Genomic DNA, 26574 nt, shown 5'->3' with positions numbered 1-26574 from the left:
ATATCATCAACTATATTAATACACATAACAATATCATCAACTATATTAATACACATAACAATATCATCAACTATATTAATACACATAACAATATCATCAACTATATGAAAACACATAACAATCGTTGTCTTACCTTTTATCTCTCAATAGAAACAGAGTCTGAATGATCATTCGGTCGTTGAAAGTTACTTTTGTTTGCTCAACTCATTTACATATCAGGTTCTGCCTGCTCTCGCTCTCTCTTTCTCTCTCTCTCACACACACACACACACACACACACACACACACACACACACACACACACACACACACACACACACACACACACACACACACACACACACACACACACACACACACACCCAACCAATGTAACAAATAAAACATTTAGTAAATTAAACAGACAGCTACAGAAACATATCCTTGACTCAAAAGTTCCAAAAGATTTTACATTTTAGTACCAAGTGATATTACATCATCATGATTTATAAATGAAACTTTCATTTGAGGCATTAGAATGTATGTAAGAGACTTGATTGTGTGAATACTATGTCAATGTAGATCAACATAAAGTATAACAACAGATCTATGTCAATGTAGACCAGCATAAAGTACAACAACAGATCTATGTCAATGTAGATCAGCAAAAAGTATAACAACAGATCTATGTCAATGTAGACCTGCATAATGTACAAGAACAGATCTATGTCAATGTAGACCAGCATAAAGTACAACAACAGATCTATGTCAATGTAGATCAGCAAAAAGTATAACAACAGATCTATGTCAATGTAGACCTGCATAATGTACAAGAACAGATCTATGTCAATGTAGACCAGCATATAGTACAACAGATCTATGTCAATGTAGACCAGCATAAAGTATAACAACAGATCTATGTCAATGTAGACCAGCATAGAGTACAACAACAGATCTATGTCAATGTAGACCAGCATAAAGTACAACAAAAGATCTATGGCAATGCAGACCAGCATAAAGTACAAAAACAGATCTATGTCAATGTAGACCAGCATAGAGTACAACAGATCTAGGTCAATGTAGACCAGCTCAAAGTACAACAACAGATCAATGTCAATGTAGACCAGCTCAAAGTACAAGAACAGATCTATGGCAATGCAGACCAGCTCAAAGTACAACAACAGATCTATGTCGGTGTAGACCAGCTCAAAGTACAACAGCAGATCTATGTCGGTGTAGACCAGCTCAAAGTACAAGAACAGATGGATAAGTGGAATTCAGCAAATAATCTATGACTGTATCACCAAGACCTTGCTTCCCTTCCTTGAGTACAACAACAAATCCATGATCGAGGTGTCTTATGTAATGATGTCATATAATGTGCTAGTCATTACAAATCAGTAAGGACGGACATCGTAATGACAACTTGTCTAATATTATTTTCTTTGCCGTTCGGTCTTGGAAGTTATTACGTGTTTTAAAATTTTTGAGTATGTTTATTAAATGTATTAAATCTTTAAAATCTGTTATTAAATCTTTATTTTTGTGGCAGCATCATTTTATGGGTATGCTTGTCATCGGCAGGAACTGGGGACTTTGTCAAGATCAAAAGAAACATTAATGGAGAAAAGCCCAGGTAAAAAGTTAAAGGAAAACTCGCCTCAGTCTTCTGAAGACCTTAGAGTTAAATTTTTCAGCTAGACAATTACACAAATGTTTATGCTAAAGAAAGCAGAATGGCTTTTCAAGAGATGTTGGGTGTTTCTGAGTGATCTAGTCTCACTACTGACTTCAATTTGCTTGAAAATCCGATGGTTTAAATATTGCTGTCCATCAATGATTCCCAATCAAATGTAAACTGCTTGAGCAATTTTGACAAAAACTATGAATATACATGTACATGTTGTCCGAAGAGCAAAGTTGGTAGAATCTTATTACAAATTGCTTCCACTATGTATTAGGGCTCCAGGCAGCCGAGCGGAAATGGAGGAAAACTCGCCTCCCTGCAGACCTGGCATCCTTTCACTCCCTCCTCTCTACATTTTCCTCTTCTGTCTCTGCTGCTAAAGCCACTTTCTACCACTCTAAATTCCAAGCATCTGCCTCTAACCCTAGGAAGCTCTTTGCTACCTTCTCCTCCCTCCTGAATCCTCCTCCCCCTCCCCCCTCCTCCCTCTCGGCGGATGACTTCGTTAACCATTTTGAAAAGAAGGTCGACGACATCTGATCCTCGTTTGCTAAGTCAAACGACACCGCAGGTCCTGCTCACACTGCCCTACCCTGTGCTTTGACCTCTTTCTCCCCTCTCTCTCCAGATGAAATCTCGCGTCTTGTGACGGCCGGCCGCCCAACAACCTGCCTGCTTGACCCTATCCCCTCCTCTCTTCTCCAGACCATTTCCGGAGACCTTCTCCCTTACCTCACCTCGCTCATCAACTCATCCTTGACCGCTGGCTACGTCCCTTCCGTCTTCAATAGAGCGAGAGTTGCACCCCTTCTGAAAAAAACCTACACTCGATCCCTCCGATGTCAACAACTACAGACCAGTATGCCTTCTTTCTTTTCTCTCCAAAACTCTTGAACGTGCCGTCCTTGGCCAGCTCTCCTGTTATCTCTCTCAGAATTACCTTCTTGTTCCAAATCAGTCAGGTTTCAAGACTGGTCATTCAACTGAGACTGCTCTTCTCTGTGTCACGGAGGCGCTCCGCACTGCTAAAGCTAATTCTCTCTCCTCTGCTCTCATCCTTCTAGACCTATCGGCTGCCTTTGATACTGTGAACCATCAGATCCTCCTCTCCACCCTCTCCGAGTTGGGCATCTCCGGCGCGGCCCACGCTTGGATTGTGTCCTACCTGACAGGGCGCTCCTACCAGGTGGCGTGGCGAGAATCTGTCTCCGCACCACTTGCTCTCACCACTGGTGTCCCCCAGGGCTCTGTTCTAGGCCCTCTCCTATTCTCGCTATACACCAAGTCACTTGGCTCTGTCATATCCTCACATGGTCTCTCCTATCATTGCTATACAGACGACACACAATTAATCTTCTCTTTTCCCCCTTCTGATAACCAGGTGGCGAATCGCATCTCTGCATGTCTGACAGACATATCAGTGTGGATGACAGATCACCACCTCAAGCTGATCGTCGGCAAGACGGAGCTGCTCTTCCTCCCGGGGAAGGACTGCCCGTTCCATGATCTCGCCATCACGGTTGACAACTCCATTGTGTCCTCCTCCCAGAGTGCTAAGAACCTTGGCGTGACCCTGGACAACACCCTGTCGTTCTCCACTAACATCAAGGCGGTGACCCGATCCTGTAGGTTCATGCTCTACAACATTCGCAGAGTACGACCCTGCCTCACACAGGAAGCGGCGCAGGTCCTAATCCAGGCACTTGTCATCTCCCGTCTGGATTACTGCAACTCGCTGTTGGCTGGGCTCCCTGCCTGTGCCATTAACCTGTTAGGGCTAGGGGGCAGTATTTGCACCGCTGGATAAAAAAAATTTACCCGATTTAATCTGGTTACTAATCCTACCCAGTAACTAGAATATGCATATACTTATTATATATGGATAGAAAACACTCTAAAGTTTCTAAAACTGTTTGAATGGTGTCTGTGAGTATAACAGAACTCATTTGGCAGGCAAAACCCTGAGACATTTTCTGACAGGAAGTGGATACCTGATGTGTTGTATTACCTTTAAACCTATCCCATTGAAAAACACAGGGGCTGAGGAAAATTTTGGCACTTCCTATTGCTTCCACTAGATGTCACCAGCCTTTACAAAGTGTTTTGAGTCTTCTGGAGGGAGATCTGACCGAACAAGAGCCATGGAACGATGATGTCCCATTAGACACCTGGCGCGCGAGTTCATGTTGGGTACCCTCATTCCAATACGTTATAAAAGAGTATGCATTCGTCCACCTTGAATATTATTCATGTTCTGGTTAAAAAAGGCCCTAATGATTTATGCTATACAACGTTTGACATGTTTGAACGAACGTAAATATATTTTTTCCCCTCGTTCATGACGAGAAGTCCGGCTGGCTTAGATCATGTGCTAACAAGACGGAGATTTTTGGACATAAATGATGAGCTTTTTTGAACAAAACTACATTCGTTATGGACCTGTGATACCTGGAAATGACATCTGATGAAGAGAATCAAAGGTAATGGATTATTTACATAGTATTTTCGATTTTAGATCTTCCCAACATGACGTCTAGTCTGTATCGCAACGCGTATTTTTCTGGGCGCAGTGCTCAGATTATTGCAAAGTGTGATTTCCCAGTAAGGTTATTTTTAAATCTGGCAAGTTGATTGCGTAAAAGAGATGTAAATCTATAATTCTTTAAATGACAATATAATATTTTACCAATGTTTTCTAATTTTAATTATTTAATTTGTGACGCTGACTTGACTGCCGGTTATTGGAGGAAACGATTTCCTCAACATCAATGCCATAGTAAAACGCTGTTTTTGGATATAAATATGAACTTGATAGAACTAAAAATGCATGCATTGTCTAACATAATGTCCTAGGAGTGTCATCTGATGGAGATTGTAAAAGGTTAGTGCATCATTTTAGCTGGTTTTATGGTTTTGGTTACCCTGTCTTCGAATTGACAAAACATTACACACAACTCTTGTAAATGTACTGTCCTAACATACTCTAAATTTATGCTTTCGCCGTAAAACCTTTTTGAAATCGTAAAACGTGGTTAGATTAAGGAGATGTTTATCTTTCAAAGGGTGTAAAATAGTTGTATGTTTGAAAAATTTGAATTTTGACATTTATTTGGATTCAAATTTGCCGCTCTTGAAATGCACCTGCTGTTGATGGAGTGCACCACGGGTGGCACGCTAGCGTCCCACCTAGCCCATAGAGGTTAAATCGGACATATCGAGTGCATAGAGGAGGTCTGTATCTATAATTCTTAAAATAATTGTTATGCTTTTTGTGAACGTTTATCGTGAGTAATTTAGTAAAATGTTAGCGAATTCCCCGGAAGTTTGCGGGGGGTATGCTAGTTCTGAACGTCACATGCTAATGTAAAAAGCTGGTTTTTGATATAAATATGAACTTGATTGAACAAAACATGCATGTATTGTATAACATAATGTCCTAGGGTTGTCATCTGATGAAGATCATCAAAGGTTAGTGTTGCATTTAGCTGTCTTCTGGGTTTTTGTGACATTATATGCTAGCTTGAAAAATGGGTGTCTGATTATTTCTGGCTTGGTACTCTGCTGACATAATCTAATGTTTTGCTTTCGTTGTAAAGCCTTTTTGAAATCGGACAGTGTGGTTAGATTAACGAGAGTCTTGTCTTTAAATAGCTGTAAAATAGTCATATGTTTGAGAAATTGAAGTAATAGGATTTTTAAGGTTTTGAAAATCGCGCCACAGGCTTCAAGTGGCTGTTACGTAGGTGGGACGAATTCGTCCCGCCTAGCCCATAGAGGTTAACCAAATGTAATTCTTCCCAAAGGTTCTGTACAGCTGCAATTCAGACAACCCAACATTTCTCCCATCACAGATATATATATATATATCCCCCATAAGACACTCCTCCTTCTCTCCAATCCTTACATGTTATGGTTCCACAGGAAAAGGGTAGTAAACCTTTATTACTCCCTTCAGGGGATCTGACCTGACCTCCTGACTTCAACCCCTCCTTCGCCTAATCCACAGATGTCCATCTGTCTCCCCTATAAAGGGTAGTAAATGCCATGCAGTTTAGCTTCAGAGCGAAACACTCCACAGAAATGGCCAACTGCTTTCTTCTGGAAAATGTGAAGTCCAAGATGGACAAAGGGGGCCTTGTTTGGGGCTGTGTTTCTGGACCTAAGGAAGGCTTTTGATACTGTTAACCTCTTGACGGTCGCCTAGGATAGGGGGCGCTACAGCGATTTTTGAAAAAAATACGTGCCCATTTTAAACGGTCTCCTACTCAAACTCAGAAGCTAGGATATGCATATAATTAATAGTTGTGGATAGAAAACACCCTAAAGTTTCTAAAACTGTTTGAATGGTGTCTGTGAGTATAGCAGAACTCATATGGCAGTCAAAACCCCGAGACAGTTCGTAACAGGATGTGGAATTCTGAATTGCGGACTCAACTTCAGCACTTTGCCTATAAATCACACCGTGAGCTATGGTTCATTGAGCACTAACCATTGGCTTCCACTAGATGTCCCCAGTCTTTACAAAGTGGTTTGAGTCTTCTACTGTGAAAACTGACCCAAAGAGAGGCTGTTGATCTTGGTCACATGGGGAGGACCGTTACCATTATGATGCGGGCGCCCCTGGCTACCCTCCCCTTTCGAAACATTTTGATAGACAATGCAACCGTGCCCTTTGAATATTATTGGAGCTCTGGCTGAAAAAGGCCCTAAAGATTTATGTTATACAACGTTTGACATGTTTGAACGAACTTAAATATTTTTTTTTTGCATTTTGGTGAGAGAGAAGTCCCGCGGACGACGGTACATTTGGAGCAGCCTTCAGAACGCGCTAACAACAAGAAGCTATTGGGACATAAATGACCACGCCTGTGACAACCTGAACATCGGAGGTAATACCCCGGCTAAAACATAGAGAAAGGTATAAATCACTGATGCTCAAAAAAGTGTTTTCTAAATTTGTATAGAACCGTAACTGTGTACAAATCACAAGGCATGATCAGCTAGCTATACAGACCAGTGGTAATTCATCCTACATGTTGGGATGATGAGCTAGCTATACAGACCAGTGGTTATTTATCCTACATGTTGGGGATGATGAGCTAGCTAAACAGACCAGTGGTAATTTATCCTACATGTTGGGGATGATTAGCTATACAGACCAGTGGTAATTTATCCTACATCTTGGGGATGAAGCCCAGTAAATGGATGACTGTGACAGATAGATTATTCCCAACACACCCTGTGGATATACATGCAGGGTTTAACAACATACCCTGTGGATATACATGCAGGGTTTAACAACATACCCTGTGGATATACATGCAGGGTTTTACAACATGTTGGTGTATACTGACATCATATCCTATCAAAGTGTAGGAGACAGTTATGTACCAGTCCTGAGAACAGTTCATATAGATGGAAAGGATGGGGATGGAATCATTGTTAACTATGACAAGTCACACTATGTACCTGTAATCAAGACATATATTGAAAACATTCAGGATGAGATTAAAATAGATCAGAACCAAAATATAGTGTTTACTTATGGTGAAGTGATTGTTAAACTCCAATTTAGACCTTTCAAAGTTTCTCTACATATCTAAAAAATATTATGTATAATCATAATAAACAATTGTTATGGTACACAACCACCATCTCTATACACTATGTATCATACTATGTGGATCAAGTGGGTAATGGATTACCCAGTTATTTTAATTTAACTAGGCAAATCAGTTATGAACAAATTCTTATTTACAATGACAGCCTAGGAACAGTGGGTTAACTGCCTTGTTAAGGGGCAGAACAACAGATTTTTACCTTGTCTGCTCGGGGATTCAATCTAGCACCCATTCAGTTACCGGCCCAACACTCTAACCACTAGGCTACCTGTCACCCCAAGGTTATCATGAAACCCCGACTATGTATGGTTCAGGGATAGGGGGTATATTTCGTAACCTATTTAGGATGGTTATACACTTTATGAATAGAGGCATTAGCGTAGCCAAACCTAATTTAAAATCAGCATCCAAAAATATAGTAATTGAGGTGGTCGCTAATGCTATGACTCAACGTGAGTCATCAGATCCTGAACATCAAGAAGTCTCAGGTCTCATGCTGTTGTCTTGAAGATCAAAACATACTTATGCCGGCCCTTAAAAAGAGACCTCTGGGTATAAGGCGCAGGCCGGCCCTTAAAAAGAGACCTCTTGGCATAAGACGTAGGCCGGCCCTTAAAAATTGGTTAACCTGTTGGGGCTAGGGGGCAGTATTTTCACGGCTGGATAAAAAAAAACGTACCCGATTTAATCTGGTTACTAATCCTACCCAGTAACTAGAATATGCATATACTTATTATATATGGATAGAAAACACCCTAAAGTTTCTAAAACTGTTTGAATGGTGTCTGTGAGTATAACAGAACTCATTTGGCAGGCAAAACCCTGAGACATTTTCTGACAGGAAGTGGATACCTGATGTGTTGAATTACCTTTAAGCCTATGCCATTGAAACACACAGGGGTTGATTAATGTTTTGGCACTTCCTATTGCTTCCACTAGATGTCACCAGCCTTTACAAAGTGTTTTGAGTCTTTTACTGTGAGATCTGACCGAACAAGAGCCTTGGAACGGTGATGGCCGATTAGACTCTGGCGCGCGAGTTCATGTTGGGTACCCTCGTTCCAATACGTTATAAAAGAGAATGCATTCGTCCACCTTGAATATTATTCATGTTCTGGTTAAAAAGGCCCTAATGATTTATGCTATACAACGTTTGACATGTTTGAACGAACGTAAATATATTTTTTCCCCTTGTTCATGACGAGAAGTCCGGCTGGCTTAGATCATGTGCTAACAACACGGAGCTTTTTGGACATAAATGATGAGCTTTTTTGAACAAAACTACATTCGTTATGGAACTGGGATTCCTGGAAGTGACATCTGATGAAGAGAATCAAAGGTAATGGATTATTTACATAGTATTTTCGATTTTAGATCTCTCCAACATGGCCGTTTGTCTGTATAGCAAAGCGTATTTTTCTGGGCGCAGTGCTCAGATTATTGCAAAGTGTGATTTCCCAGTAAGGTTATTTTTAAATCTGGCAAGTTGATTGCGTTCAAGAGATGTAAATCTATAATTCTTTAAATGACAATATAATATTTTACCAATGTTTTCTAATTTTAATTATTTAATTTGTGGTGCTGACTTGACTGCCGGTTATTGGAGGGAAACGATTTCCTGAACATCAACGCCATAGTAAACCGCTGTTTTTGGATATAAATATGAACTTGATAGAACTAAAAATGCATGTATTGTCTAACATAATGTCCTAGGAGTGTCATCTGATGGAGATTGTTAAAGGTTAGTGCATCATTTTAGCTGGTTTTATGGTTTTGGTGACGCCTGTCTTTGAATTGACAAAACATTACACACAGCTATTGTCAATGTACTCTCCTAACATAATCTAACTTTATGCTTTCGCCGTAAAACCTTTTTGAAATCGGACAACGTGGTTAGATTAAGGAGATGTTTATCTTTCAAAGGGTGTAAGATAGTTGTATGTTTGAATAATTTGAATTTTGACATTTATTTGGTTTCAAATTTGCCGCTCTTGAAATGCACCTGCTGTTGATAGGGTGCACCACGGGTGGCACGCTAGCGTCCCACATAGCCCCAAGAAGTTAACCACTAGAAGAACATCAGTAAGTCAAAGATGATGTAAAGTGAGGAGTTCTCCACCGAAAACTGCAAAAAGATACTCAGAAGCATTTTCTGAAAAAACAATCAACATGGCTATTTTACACCGCATGTTCTCTGAAGCTATAAAGACACGACTTATCAGTCAAAGCAGTGCCACATATCCTTATAGGGCTATCCTAGAATGTTTACTAAACTACTCCGAAGACACTTTGAAGACACAATTCAGCGCTGGGCTGTTTAGCAAGGATACTGCAGGATCTTCTATGGAAGCCGTGTACCCCACGACTAGTGAAAACAAAGGACTGGAGGCTTGTGCGTTCTACTGTGCAGCCTCTCAAGAGTTTCATCTGATAGGTCCAATAAACTCCGACATTTTCTTTCAAGAACGTTTACTCTTAAATTCGGTTGATTTAAGGATATAATTAACAAGGGCTAAGGATAAGTTTTGTCTGATGACTGAACTAGATGGTGATTTTAGTTTAAAAGTGTTGGGGGCTACGCTTTTTATAAAAAAAGTGTCTGTATCTCCGGCCGTTCGTCTGGGTCATTCACAGGCTTTGATGAAAGGAAATGCCCTATACCCTCTCCAAAGAATTACCATGAAAACATTTAGCATACCGGTGGGAAGTAGAATCTGCAGTCAAGAAAACCTGTTTCTAGGCCCTTTACCCCGCCACGTCATTATAGGCGTGGTTGATCATGCCTCTAATACGGGCAATTTACATTAAAAAACATTTATTTTCAGCATTTCAATGTAGAGTATGTAGCTCTCTGTCAGGACGGACGCCGGGTCCCTGCTAAGGTTTTCCATCCGCAATTTAACCTGTTAGGGCTAGGGGGCAGTATTGACACGGCTGGATAAAAACGTACCCGATTTAATCTGGTTACTACTCCTGCCCAGTAACCACTCCAAAGTTTCTAAAACTGTTTGAATGTTGTCTGTGAGTATAACAGAACTCAAATGGCAGGTCAAAACCTGAGAAGATTCTATACAGGAAGTACCCTGTCTGACCATTTCTTGGCCTTCTTTGCCATCTCTATCCATTACAAAGGATCTCTGCTGTTACGTGACACTTCCTACGGGCTGGCATAGGCTCTCAGAAGGCGGCAAAAAGCTGAATCGTGGCTTTGCAGGCTCTGGCTGAAAAAAAAGTAGCGCGTTTGGGTAGTGGCTGGTTACAGTACTGTGAGACTCAGGCTCGTGCCCGCGTCGACCGAAAGCTTTGTTTACTTTCCTCTGTTTAGCTAAATGGACATTCCCGGTCGGAATATTATCGCTTTTTACGAGAAAAATGTCATAAAAATGGATTTTAAACAGCGGTTGACATGCTTCGAAGTACGGTAATGGAATATTTAGATTTTTTTGTCACGAATTGCGCCATGCTCGCGACCCTTATTTACCCTTTCAGATAGTGTCTGGAACGCATACGAACAAAACGCCGCAATTTGGATATAACGATGGATTATTTTGGACCAAACCAACATTTGTTATTGAAGTAGCAGTCCTGGGAGTGCATTCTGACGAAGACAACAAAAGGTAATCAAACTTTTATAATAGTAAATCTGATATTGGTGAGTGCTAAACTTGCCGGGTGTCTAAATAGCTAGCCCGTGATGGCTGGGCTATGTACTTAGAATATTGCAAAATGTGCTTTCACCAAAAAGCATATCGAGTGCATAGAGGAGTTCTGTATCTATAATTCTTAAAATAATTGTTATGCTTTTTGTGAACGTTTATCGTGAGTAATTTAGTAAATTGTTAGCAAATTCCTCCGGAAGTTTGCGGGGGGTATGCTAGTTCTGAACGTCACATGCTAATGTAAAAAGCTGTTTTTTGATATAAACAGAATAAAGTAAACAAAGCTTTCGGTCGACGCGAGCATGAGCCTGAGTCTCACAGTACTGTAACCAGCCACTACCCAAACGCGCTACTTTTTTTCAGCCAGAGCCTGCAAAGCCACGATTCAGCTTTTTACCGCCTTCTGAGACCCTATGGCAGCCGTAGGAAGTGTCACGGGACAGCTAAGATCCTCACTCTTCAATAAACAGAGACAAGAAGAACGACACCTTGTCAGACAGGCCACTTCCTGCATGAAACCTTGTCAGGTTTTTGCCTGCCAAATTAGTTCTGTTATACTCACAGACACCATTCAAACCGTTTTAGAAACTTTAGGGTGTTTTCTATCCATATGTAATAAGTATATGCATATTCTAGTTACTGGGTAGGAGTGGTAACCAGATTAAATCGGGTACGTTTTTATCCAGCCGTGAAAATACTGCCCCCTAGCCATAACAGGGTAACGAGAGTCTTGTCTTTAAAATGCTGTAAAATAGTCATATGTTTGAGAAATTGAAGTAATAGCATTTCAAGGTATTTGAAAATCGCGCCACGGGATTCAACTGGCTGTTGCGTAGGTGGGACGAATTCGTCCCGCCTAGCCCAGAGAGGTTAATAACAACATATCTGTGCGAGAATTTTACAATCTATTCCTGGCTACAGGGAGACATCTAAAAGATCTCTCTTTACCTATCGACAGAAATGATTTTGCAGAGGGTTACACATTGTATGCTTTCAATTTATCACCTGATGATGACACCTTAGGAAATCTGTCTGTGGTGTCCCGAGGTAACCTCAGGCTGGAAATGCGTTTCCGTACACCTTTAGCCTTGTCACATCTCTCGTCGTCTGACGATAAGGAGAAATCACTGTCAGACCAATATGCAGCGAGTTGTATACTCATCTTCTTTTAATCGGAGAAAGAAGGAAAACCAAACAACACGTACACAAAAATAATAACAATGATAAACGATGAACGACAGTCTTGTCAGGCAAAAACAGCTAAACAAGAGACAACCTCCCACAAATCACCAACACAAACACACCCTAATATATAGGACTCTCAATCAAAGGCAACTAGACAACCCTTGCCTTCAATTGAGAGTCCACACCCCAATTAACTACACATAGACACAGACTAACTAGAAAGAACATAGACATAGACTAAAATAGAGCAGTGACCACAAAACCCGGAAATAATAAATCAACTACCCTACTACATAAACCATCACCCCGAAACACATAAACAAAATACCCTCTGCCACGTCCTGACCAAAACTAATACAATTACTCCCTCTGCTGGTCAGGACGTGACAGTACCCACCCCCCTAAAGGAGACAAATCGCATAAAAATTGATTTTAAACAGCGTTTGACATGCTTCGAAGTACGGTAATGGAATATTTTGAATTTTTTGTCACGAACTCAGATTTACTATAAGAAAAATTGGATTACCTTTGCTGTTCTTCATCAGAATGCACTCCCAGGACTTCTACTTAAACAACAAATGTTGGTTTGGTTCCAAATATTCCGTAGTTATATCCAAATAGCGGCGTTTTGTTTGTGCGTTCAAGACACTATCCGAAGGATAACGAAGGGTGACGCGCCTGGAGCGTTTCGTGACAAAAAAATTCAAAATATTCCATTACCGTACTTCGAAGCATGTCAAACGCTGTTTAAAATCAATTTTTATGCGATTTTTTGTAAAATAGCGATAATATAACGACCAGGAGTCGTTGTTTTCGTTCAAAGACTGAGAAAGTAAAATGGACTCTTCACGTGCACCCGTCTCATTGTTCTCAGATCACTTACCAAATGCGCTACTGTTTTTCAGCCAGTAACTGCAGAGTCATCATTCAACATTCTGGCGCCTTCTGAGAGCCTATGGGAGCCTTAGAAAGTGTCACGTTACAGCAGAGATCCTTTGTTTTGGATAGAGATGACAAAGAAGGCCAAGAAATGGTCAGAGAGGGCGCTTCCTGTTTGGAATCTTCTCAGGTTTTGACCTGCCATATGAGTTCTGTTATACTCACAGACACCATTCAAACAGTTTTAGAAACTTTAGGGTGTTTTCTATCCAAATCAAACAATTATATGCATATTCTAGTTATTGGGCAGGAGTAGTAACCAGATTAAATCGGGTACGTTTTTATCCGGCCGTGCAAATACTGCCCCCTATCCCCAACAGGTTAATTGATGTATAAGTCTATCCAACTCTTGAGGCACTAAGTACATATGTTCAACCCCCACGGCTGGCAGCAATACGGCTGGTGATGAAGGACACGGCTATACTGAGTAAAGGTAGATAACCCCCATGCCTGGTAGCAATAAGGCTGGTGATGAAGGACATGGCTATACTGAGTAAAGGTAGATAACCCCCACGCCTGGCAGCAATAAGGCTGGTGATGAAGGACACGGCTATACTGAGTAAAGGTAGATAACCCCACGCCTGGCAGCAATAAGGCTGGTGATGAAGGACACGGCTATACTGAGTAAAGGTAGATAACCCCCACGCCTGGCAGCAATAAGGCTGGTGATGAAGGACACGGCTATACTGAGTAAAGGTAGAAGATAACCCCCACGCCTGGCAGCAATAAGGCTGGTGATGAAGGACATGGCTATACTGAGTAAAGGTAGAAATAACCCCCACGCCTGGCAGCAATAAGGCTGGTGATGAAGGACACGGCTATACTGAGTAAAGGTAGAATAACCCCCCACGTCTAGCAGCAATAAGGCTGGTGATGAAGGACACGGCTATACTGAGTAAAGGTAGATAACCCCCACGTCTGGTAGCAATAAGGCTGGTGATGAAGGACACGGCTATACTGAGTAAAGGTAGATAACCCCCACGTCTGGTAGCAATAAGGCTGGTGATGAAGGACACGGCTATACTGAGTAAAGGTAGAAGATAACCCCCACGTCTAGCAGCAATAAGGCTGGTGATGAAGGACACGGCTATACTGAGTAAAGGTAGATAACCCCCACGCCTGGTAGCAATAAGGCTGGTGATGAAGGACACGGCTATACTGAGTAAAGGTAGAAGATAACCCCCACGCCTGGTAGCAATAAGGCTGGTGATGAAGGACACGGCTATACTGAGTAAAGGTAGATAACCTCCACGCCTGGCAGCAGTAAGGCTGGTGATGAAGGACACGGCTATACTGAGTAAAGGTAGAAGATAACCCCCACGCCTGGCAGCAATAAGGCTGGTGATGAAGGACATGGCTATACTGAGTAAAGGTAGATAACCCCAGAATGTTGTATGGTATGTTTTTTCTTTTGAAGACTTGACCTTTTATTGGCAAAGAGTCGCGGTCTTATGTCTCTTCAATTGTTTTAATTGGGTCGGGGTGAGTGGAATGCGGCCTTTGAGAAGATTCAAAGCAATCTCATATAGTGATAATATGAGATCTGAAAAACAATGACCCAAGATGGCCTGACATTCTTTAGGGGCAGCCCCAACTAGGGATCTCAAGAGCGGTAGGTGTCTTTTTAAACGCAGAGACATATTGTTTACTTTTTAGGAATGTAAAATGTCGGCCACTCCCACGGAAACAATCCTGTTCTGAGCCTCAGGTGTTCTGGAGTATTTGATTTTAAAATCCACAATTAAATAAGAAAATGGTTCTTTGGTAGCGTCCTCATAACTACATAAAGTAGGATTTCCTTCCAGGGTACATCTGCTGAGCTAGAATGTTTATTTGTAGTTTGTTGCTAGGTTTATTTTAACAAAACCAAGTAATTGGCGTTCAAACTAATGGTACGGCTGTTTTTACCTTGGTGAAACACATTTTGTACCAAGTAAAGCACGGACAGGTTTTGATGATGAGTAAATTGAGTAAAAGCTCGATCTGTTTCAGGATGGTCACTACCGGCAAATAGCACATCATCCAAAACCATCAGATTGTTTTTATGAGGAGGTTAAAGTTCATCATCAGACAGGAATCCTTCAACAAACTTGATTTTTATTTTCTTCAACAACTCATCATAAAAAGGTTGATAACATGAATTACACCTCACAATATTGTCAGGTTTCTGAGATAATAAATGTTCAGAATTCTCTAAAATACTTTTTACAAAACAAGTTTTACAGCTATTGAATGTTCCTGTGATTTAGGCTGAAAATGGTAGTTGTAACCTGTGATCAAAACCTTCTACAGCATCCATTATATCTTAAGGGTTAAGACACATGTGTATAATTATCTTTTTACATCAGCACATGTATCAATATGTTCTATTGTTTTGTTAAGCTACATGCTCGTGTGATTATTATGTCCTAAGGGACCGTGTATGTGACTAACTGCTGAGCTAATTAGGGGGTAAACCTGTTGAGGCATGAAGAAGGCTGTTTCACAAACTAGAGTAACATGAGAAACCAATTGATACTGAAATACAATAACAAGAACTGAGCCTGTTGTCAATAGGCTCAGAGTGTACAGGAAGTGCGTCACGAGGCTGGGACCAGCCTGCACGCCAACGATAAGATGAGTTTAAAGCTTAAACCATGCTCATCCTCCCTCTGACAGGCCAGCAGTGAGCGGGAACTATCTCTCTCAGAGTATTTAAGGAAGAACAAAGGATGTGTCGTTCAGTTCTCTGTATACCCTGCGAGGTGGTGCAGTGAGCCCGTATATACGAACATCATATTTTCCATTTGTACTATCATTCTATTTACTTAAAGATGAATGAAATAATCATTGCAAAACTAAGTTGCATGGTTTGTTTATATCCTAATACCAGATTAGATTGACGCAACCCAACACAGACAAGGATTGTAACATAAAGTCAGTAACCAAAGGGATTTCCTCAACATCAACGCCATAGTAAAACGCTGTTTTTGGATATAAATATGAACTTGATAGAACAAAACATGCATGCATTGTCTAACATAATGTCCTAGGAGTGTCATCTGATGGAGATTGTCAAAGGTTAGTGCATCATTTTAGCTGGTTTTCTGCTTTTGGTGACGCCTGTCTTTGAATTGACAAAACATTACACACAGCTATTGTCAATGTACTCTCCTAACATAATCTAACTTTATGCTTTTGCCGTAAAGCCTTTTTGAAATCCGACAACGTGGTTAGATTAAGGAGATGTTTATCTTTCAAAGGGTGTAAGATAGTTGTATGTTTGAGAAATTTGAATTATGACATTTAATTGTTTTCAAATTTGGCGCTCTTGATATTTCACCTGTTGTTGATAGGGTGTACCAGGGATGGGACGCTTGCGTCCCACATAGCCCATAGAGGTTAAGGGTTAAGACACACAGGGGCTTGTACCATAAAGTCAGTATCCAAAGGGTAAGGTGGTCCCGTCAGGTAAAAGTAATCTCTCGTCATAGACGACCTGGAATCTTTTAGTAAGTGGGGCATTACGTAGATTTCATCCCCAACAATCTCTTTGTAGGAGCTCAACATTTCAAATTCACTATTCCAGGTGGTTTATGAACCCCTCGACCAAGCGTGTGATTGATTCCAAGTTTACACGCGGGGTATTTTCATTGATTTGTGTCACACCTTTGGCTTTCAACCTCACGTGATTGTTTTTAGTCCTAAAAGTACCTCTGTCACAGTATAATTCCATCTCTTTATGGAAATCAAAGGTGTTATGACGTACTGTCTCATACCAAGTCATGAATCTCTCTCGCTCTTTGGGAGACATTTGATCACACCGGTACATTACGGGACCAGGATAAGATCCAATATGTTGGAGATTCTCCTCAGATGTGAAGAAATTAGGAAACCAACCTTCAACGAGTTTTCAAACCCCAAGGCCTCTGGCATTTGAACCAATTTCATGGGTAGGAAACTTAAACTGTCAATGTATCTCTGGTTGAAGGCTGGGTCTACAAAACACCAGATTTTACTCCCTTGGGCTATGACCCTGGGTGCAACACCTTGTTGTATCAAGGGGTTCAAACGAAGATAGGAATCATAGGCTCTAGAATTGTGAGCTACAAAAGTGAAGTTCTTGTACTGGGGTTTTATTAAGGAATGTTTTAGAAAGAGTAGGGCACAATTGAGGCTCTTTGTCAACCACCTTTCACCCTTGAAAATCATGGTAGATACAAATATAGGCAGATGAACTCCTGACTGTTGAATACTCTCAAAGTCATAAACCACATATTTCTCTGAATGTTCATCTTCAGCCAATGGCTGAATATAGAACTCATGTTCCACTTCTTGAACCACTTCGGGGTCTCTGCTTTTCAAAGGCCCTTTACAGACAGGGCAGTTTAGGATACCACATACCTTTACAGACAGGGCAGTGTAGGATACCACATACCTTTACAGACAGGGCAGTGTAGGATACCACATACCTTTACAGACAGGGCAGTTTAGGATACCACATACCTTTACAGACAGGGCAGTTTAGGATACCACATACCTTTACAGACAGGGCAGTGTAGGATACCACATACCTTTACAGACAGGGCAGTGTAGGATACCACATACCTTTACAGACAGGGCAGTTTAGGATACCACATACCTTTACAGACAGGGCAGTGTAGGATACCACATACCTTTACAGACAGGGCAGTTTAGGATACCACATACCTTTACAGACAGGGCAGTTTAGGATACCACATACCTTTACAGACAGGGCAGTGTAGGATACCACATACCTTTACAGACAGGGCAGTGTAGGATACCACATACCTTTACAGACAGGGCAGTGTAGGATACCACATACCTTTACAGACAGGGCAGTTTAGGATACCACATACCTTTACAGACAGGGCAGTGTAGGATACCACATACCTTTACAGACAGGGCAGTTTAGGATACCACATACCTTTACAGACAGGGCAGTTTAGGATACCACATACCTTTACAGACAGGGCAGTTTAGGATACCACATACCTTTACAGACAGGGCAGTTTAGGATACCACATACCTTTACAGACAGGGCAGTGTAGGATACCACATACCTTTACAGACAGGGCAGTGTAGGATACCACATACCTTTACAGACAGGGCAGTTTAGGATACCACATACCTTTACAGACAGGGCAGTTTAGGATACCACATACCTTTACAGACAGGGCAGTGAAGGATACCACATACCTTTACAGACAGGGCAGTTTAGGATACCACATACCTTTACAGACAGGGCAGTTTAGGATACCACATACCTTTACAGACAGGGCAGTGTAGGATACCACATACCTTTACAGATCGTGCAGATTATCATCCGACATATGTGAGGTTCGGGGTTGTCTATTTTAAGGTTGTAATTACAATGGCATTTTGGACATTTCTTGTTAATGTCACAACTGCTTACAGATTTACACGCCTTGGGGTGCCATGTTTAAATGTTGTGTTTTTCCTAGCAGTAGAAGGATCGACATGTACGATGACAATCCTCACATGGTGTTAGGTGTAAGGGCTGCATCGGACATTTTTCATCTTGATGCACTGAACAGTTATACTGACTAGAGTGCCCCCCCCCTGTCTGGTGTAGCCTGATACACTGAACAGTTATACTGACTAGAGTGCCCCCCCCCCTGTCTGGTGTAGCCTGATACACTGAACAGTTATACTGACTAGAGTGCCCCATCCCCACTGTCTGGTGTAGCCTGATACACTGAACAGTTATACTGACTAGAGTGCCCCCCCCTGTCTGGTGTAGTCTGATACACTGAACAGTTATACTGACTAGAGTGCCCCCCCCTGTCTGGTGTAGTCTGATACACTGAACAGTTATACTGACTAGAGTGTCCCCCCCTGTCTGGTGTAGCCTGATACACTGAACAGTTATACTGACTAGAGTCCCCCCCCTGTCTGGTGTAGCCTGATGCACTGAACAGTTATACTGACTAGAGTGCCCCCCCCCTGTCTGGTGTAGCCTGATACACTGAACAGTTATACTGACTAGAGTGCCCCCCACCACTGTCTGGTGTAGCCTGATGCACTGAACAGTTATACTGACTAGAGTGCCCCCCCCTGTCTGGTGTAGTCTGATACACTGAACAGTTATACTGACTAGAGTGCCCCCCCCTGTCTGGTGTAGTCTGATACACTGAACAGTTATACTGACTAGAGTGCCCCCCCTCCGTCTGGTGTAGTCTGATCACTGAACAGTTATACTGACTAAATCCCCCCTTATAGGGAGCTCCTTAGAAAGCTCTGATGTTGGTAATACCATACAAATGGTTGTTTTGCACATAAAAGTACAGAATATGAGGATGAGGTTGAGGGTTGTTCTGGAACTTCTAGAGAGCTGAATTATCCCTACTACTATGGTATAAAACCACAATCTGGATGTTCAGCAAATGTTCTAATGTGACTATGACAGAGAAAGTTATAGGCTCCTGTATACATAGACCTACAGCCTTTTGGAGGTCACTAGCCTTTTGTATAGCTTCTAGAGCAGTACATCCAGGAAGGAGTAAATGTGATAGACCTACAGCCTTTTGGAGGTCACTAGCCTTTTGTATAGCTTCTAGATCAGCACATCCAGGAAGGAGTAAATGTGATAGACCTATTGCAAAGCATAACTGATTACCAGGATTGATAATGTTTATGAGATATGCCTTCATATTTTTGATGATTTCTGATTGCGTGAGACTATCTAGTTTCCTTCTCTGACCCCCTCCTCCTAGGGGTTGGAGACTATCTAGTGTCCTTCTCTGACCCCCTCCTCCTAGGGGTCGGTGGACTATCTAGTGTCCTTCTCTGACCCCCTCCTCCTAGGGGTTGTCGGACTATTTGCACAACAAGTTCTAAGGTCCTATCAGCTATGATGGATAAATTAGATTGAACAAGACGTTCCAGCAGGGCTATAAATTCTTCAATGTCCGCTTTGCCATTGGGTAAAACAAGAGATGCTGTGTTTTGCAGACTGTCACCACATATTTCCAGCTGTAAGACATGACGAGGTTCAGCTAAATCTGTAGCCCGTTCTAAAAGTTATCCTAGACTATCCAAAATCATCACATAAAAAACTGCATGATCATGGCTCTGATTCATACATGTGAAATGAAAAAACTGACGAATCTCTGTATTGTTACATTTATTGCGGTACAAAACATGGACACTTCTATCAAGACCGTCCTCCATCTGATTTATTACACAATTTTACAATTCATCAAATTCAACGTGTGGTTGTTCATTGTCTTCATAGCCTGCCGGGGTTGTAGGGGCCATGTGGATGTGTGTGGGGGGGTGGTGTTGAAGGAAGATTGAGCTCATTAATTTGGTTAATTAAGGAGATCAGTTCTGGCGTTATTCAAGAAGTTTCCATGTTACATACGGCTTTTATCGTTTGTTTGGGCGTTTTTTAATCGGATTGATGCTTATCAATCGTGGTATGGTTTTATGCCAGAAGGATAGGTCTTGGCTGTACTGCCGTCTTAGTTAAGCAACCATATGTTTGTGTAGCTGGACCTCTCTGTCGTTTAGAGTCCTGTAAAAGGCTGTGAGAAACCTATCTAGTAACTGGACCTCTCTGTCTTTTAGAGCTCTGTAAAAGGCTGTGAGAAACCTATCTTCAATCAGTAGAGGCTCTACCTCAGAACTGATTGTGTCAAGCTGTTTAGCCGCATCATCCATCAACACATCGTCCTCATCAACACATCATCCTCATCAACACATCATCCTCATCAACACATCGTCCTCATCAACACATCGTCCTCATCAACACATCGTCCTCATCAACACATCGTCCTCATCAACACATCGTCCTCATCAACACATCAACACATCGTCCTCATCAACACATCGTCCTCATCATCCTGATCATCCTCATCGTCCTCATCAACACATCGTCCTCATCAACACATCGTCCTCATCAACACATCGTCCTCATCAACACATCGTCCTCATCAACACATCGTCCTCATCAACACATCAACACATCGTCCTCATCAACACATCAACACATCGTCCTCATCAACACATCAACACATCATCCTCATCAACACATCATCCTCATCAACACATCATCCTCATCAACACATCAACACATCGTCCTCATCAACACATCAACACTTCGTCCTCATCAACACATCAACACATCATCCTCATCAACACATCATCCTCATCAACACATCATCCTCATCATCCTCATCAACACATCGTCCTCATCAACACATCGTCCTCATCAACACATCAACACATCGTCCTCATCAACACATCGTCCTCATCAACACATCAACACATCGTCCTCATCAACACATCGTACTCATCAACACATCAACACATCATCCTCATCAACACATCATCCTCATCAACACATCATCCTCATCATCCTCATCAACACATCATCCTCATCAACACATCGTCCTCATCAACACATCAACACATCATCAACACATCATCATCCTCATCAACACATCATCCTCATCAACACATCATCCTCATCAACTCATCATCCTCATCATAGCTCAACCCTTCATCAGCACCTTCATTGACCTCATCATCCTTGACATTAACACCATTGAATGTATCAACTGGTTTAGGTGTTTTACTCAGTATGTCATCAGTCATCATCTTCCTCCTCTTCCTCTTGTTGTATTGGGTCTTCTGTGTTTGTATTGGCCTTGGAGGAGCCTGAAAGAAAAATATATATAAAGTAGTGTATTAAAATTAAAATATAGATAATATTAAATAACCAATAATAGTGATAAACGAGAAAATTATAAAAAAAAAATGTGAACAGTACGTTTTAAAATATATTACCACATCAATATGTCCTAACTCCCTGTTTCTGTTTGTCACTGTTAGGCCTTGTTTTCTTGTTAGTTAAATGACCTTTGGTTGTTTGATGCCTGTTTTTCAGAGGAGTCGATGTTGTGTTTCCTACCCTGTTGTCCTCTTGATGTGTCGACTCGGCAAGATTGGAGTCTGAAAAAATAACAATATTTGAAATTGTTTTAAGATATTCTTTCAAAGAATTATAACTATAATAAAAACAGGGCATACCGTATCCATAAAGAGCTCGTCAATCCAATCGTTTTCAGACGAGTCGTCCTTCTCGGTCAGAGGTGAGGCCGCTCGGTGTACTTGAACTAAATACCTGATTAAATACTGAATGTCTAGGGTTCTGGGGAGCCTTGCAGGACTATGATATGGTGTAGGTACCTGATTAAATACTGAATGCCTAGGGTTCTGGGGAGCCTTGCAGGACTATGATATGGTGTAGGTACCTGATTAAATACTGAATGTCTAGGGTTCTGGGGAGCCTTGCAGGACTATGATATGGTGTAAATACCTGATTAAATACTGAATGTCTAGGGTTCTGGGGAGCCTTGCAGGACTATGATATGATGTAGGTACCTGATTAAATACTGAATGTCTAGGGTTCTGGGGAGCCTTGCAGGACTATGATATGGTGTAGGTACCTGATTAATTAAATACTGAATGTCTAGGGTTCTGGGGAGCCTTGCAGGACTATGATATGGTGTAGGTACCTGATTAAATACTGAATGTCTAGGGTTCTGGGGACCCTTGCAGGACTACGATATGGTGTAGGTGCCTGATTAAATGCTGAATGCCTAGGGCTGCTTGGAGGCCTGTACAGTATATGTGTGACACATCTTTGATTCTTGGTCTGTTTTAAATTTTGTCAAAGCCGGCCGCACAGAACGGTAGAATATCGTCATTTTCAATTCCCTCGAAGTCATTCAAGGGTAGAGCCCATAATGCCTCTGGTGCTCTTGTCTGGGGGCTGTCAGCCGTAAACACAAGATTAGGTTTTTAAAATAGTGGACACGAATTGTTTAATGCTTAATATATAACGATTATTACACATTATATTACTAACTCACGTCTAAAGTATCTTGATGGTTTGGGACTGAGTAAAGATACACCTGCAGTCTGTTGGTCCACAAAATCATTGTCTTCTTTAATTATCACTTCTGATGGTTGATGATCCAAATCAATTATTGCTGGTAACACCTGGGTAAATGTAGGGTATCCTATAGATGTTTTAAATGATATAAAATATATGTATATATTTATAAAAATATATACATTTTTTTATTAAAAAATACAGACATTTGACATAAAACACCATATAGTAACAATATTAATTACCTGAAAATTGGATGTCATCCACGTTATAAATATTAAAATATATTTATACAAAATATATACATTTTTACTTAATAATACATACAATTGACATAAAAACAACATATAGTAATAATATGAATTACCAAAACCATATGTATAACAACTGTTAAATATTTGAAGAAACCTTATGAGAGAGAGAGTGGGTGTGCAGGTGGTAAATATGATCAAATATATATTTATCTATGTTATTATTATGCTAACATTTTAGCTACATTCAACACAGACACATCTAAAATGAAAAAGTCACGTAATGTTTGGTTATGTAACTGAACATCCACTAGGTGGTGCCATTGATCCACTAGGTGGCACCAGCCTCTCTGAGTTAGTGAGGGCTTTTTAAGCTTTATTTTGATGTATAACACATATATTTTCAAGAATTTTCAAGACCTGTCCATTCGGTTGGATAACCTGCTGGCCACCTGCAGACGTTCAGAGAGGGCTCTGTCGGTTCTCTTTCCCAGCACCACCGCTCCGGTGCCTATGGAGCTGGGAGGTGCTGCGCTCAGGGAGGCCAGAGGAGGGGCTTTCTCGTGCACCATCTGTGGCCGCAGCGGTAACACTGCCAGTCGGTGTCGGGTTGGTTCCTCTGGGGGTTTAGGCAGCAGGCAGGGCACTCTGGATTCACCCCAGGTGAGCCTGCATCATTCTCATCCAGAGCCTTCTGTTGCACACCTGTTTGTGCATGTAAACTTTCCTGAGTTTTCCCCACATTCCCAGCATAAGGCGCTTGTCAATTCAGGCGCGGCTGGGAATTTTATCGACAGAGCATTCGCCCATAGGTTAGGGATCCTAGTGTTCCAGTGGTTAGACCTTTCCCAGTTCACGCTCTGGACAGTCAACCATTAGGGTCCGGGTTGATTAGGGAGGTCACCACTCCCCTGGGCATGGTGATGCGGGGGGGGTCACGAGGAGAGAATCAGTCTCTTCCTCATTGACTCTCCTGCGTTTCCCGTGGTACTACGGTGGAAGGTCCAGACCAGGTCTCCACCTGTGCGATAAACCTCCAGGTAGATGCCAAACTTCCCAGGAGTCACGTGTATTCCCTGGCACAGGCGGAGACGGCGGCTATGGAAACATATCCCTGAGTCAGGGGTACATTCGGTCCTCCACTTCACCCGCCTCCTCGAGTTTCTTTTTTGTGAAGAAGAAGGAAGGAGGTGTGTGCCCGTGTATTGACTATCGAGCCCTAAACCAGATCACTGTGAGGTACAGTTACACGCCTCCTCTCATAGCCACAGCGATCGAGTCAATGCACGGGACGCACTTCTTCACCAAACTTAGTTCTCAGAAGCGCTTACAACCTGGTGCATATCCGGGAGGGAGACGAGTGGAAGACGGCGTTCAGTACTACCTCAGGGCATTATGAGTACCCCGTCATGCCGTACGGGTTAAATATGCTTTATCCAAATCGTTGGGATAATCCCCTATGTAGACCCTAATCCATTCTGGTTTAACACATAAATACCTATGTAGGTCCTAGTCCATTCTGGTTTAACACATAAATACCTATGTAGACCCTAGTCCATTCTGGTTTAACACATAAATACCTATGTAGACCCTAGTCCATTCTGGTTTAACACATAAATACCTATGTGACCCTAGTCCATTCTGGTTTAACACATAAATACCTATGTAGGTCCTAGTCCATTCTGGTTTAACACATAAATACCTATGTAGACCCTAGTCCATTCTGGTTTAACACATAAATACCTATGTAGACCCTAGTCCATTCTGGTTTAACACATAAATACCTATGTAGGTCCTAGTCCATTCTGGTTTAACACATAAATACCTATGTAGACCCTAGTCCATTCTGGTTTAACACATAAATACCTATGTGACCCTAGTCCATTCTGGTTTAACACATAAATACCTATGTAGACCCTAGTCCATTCTGGTTTAACACATAAATACCTATGTAGACCCTAGTCCATTCTGGTTTAACACATAAATACCTATGTAGACCCTAGTCCATTCTGGTTTAACACATAAATACCTATGTAGGTCCTAGTCCATTCTGGTTTAACACATAAACACCTATGTAGACCCTAGTCCATTCTGGTTTAACACATAAATACCTATGTGACCCTAGTCCATTCTGGTTTAACACATAAATACCTATGTGACCCTAGTCCAATCTGGTTTAACACATAAATACCTATGTAGGTCCTAGTCCATTCTGGTTTAACACATAAATTAAACATGTATCATTAACCCCTCCTCTCATTTAATATATATAAATATATTTAACACCTTATTAAAAAACATTCCTTTATAATATACAATATATACGTATTTATAAACAGACATATTTAGATATAAAAAGCATTCATTATATTGTAATTTCAACTCACCTTCAGAACTCTCCATGGGGGGATAAAGGATTCCGTGATCATCTTTTAGCTGTTCTGTCTTCAGAGCTGCAAAGCTACTGTGTTCTAAATGAGAAAATGTAAGGACTCTCTGGTTATAGGGGAGTAGGGGACAGGTATCCTCTTTGTTTAAGAGGATGGTCTGATTGATTGCAACAACCACATCATGACACTTCCTGAGAAACAATTCTGACATTTTTTTGGTTTAAATTTTTTTCTGACCCCCCATTTGTTTATGCTGGGAAGTCTTTTGGAGGTTCAGAGGTCATGAGGTCCTTGGCCGCAACAACAGCCACATATACACAAACATACACACACTCACACGGAGAGAGAGACATGAAATATCAGGCTATGTAAATTACTTTTTTTTTAACCTGTTAGGGCTAGGGGGCAGTATTGACACGGCTGGATAAAAAACATACCCGATTTAATCTGGTTACCACTCCTACCCAGTAACTAGAATATGCATATACTTATTACATATGGATAGAAAACACCCTAAATTTTCTAAAACTGTTTGAATGGTGTCTGTGAGTATAACAGAACTCAAATGGCAGGTCAAAACTTGAGAGATTCCTTTACAGGAAGTGGCCTGTCTGACCATTTCTTGAACTTCTTTTCCATCTCTATCATTTACTAAGGATCTCTGCTCTAACGTGACACTTCCCACGTCGTCCATAGGCGCTCAGAGCCCGGAAAAAAACAGAATGTCGTCATTCCAGCCCCATGCTGAAACACATTATCGCCTTTCTCAAGTGGCCGATCAAGGGACACTGGGCTTATGCGCGTGACCCCGACCGCCCCCGCCTTTGGGATTTTTTTCCTCTGTTTGCCGAAAAGGAGATTCCCTGTCGGAATATTATCGCTTTTCTACGAGAAAAATGTCGTAAAAATTGATTTTAAACAGCGGTTGACATGCTTCG

The sequence above is a fragment of the Salmo salar genome, unplaced genomic scaffold, assembly GCF_905237065.1.
Source record: "Salmo salar unplaced genomic scaffold, Ssal_v3.1, whole genome shotgun sequence".
NCBI lineage: Eukaryota > Metazoa > Chordata > Actinopteri > Salmoniformes > Salmonidae > Salmo > Salmo salar.
The sequence above is the reverse complement of the archived record's forward strand: the minus strand, read 5'-3'. Positions refer to the sequence as shown.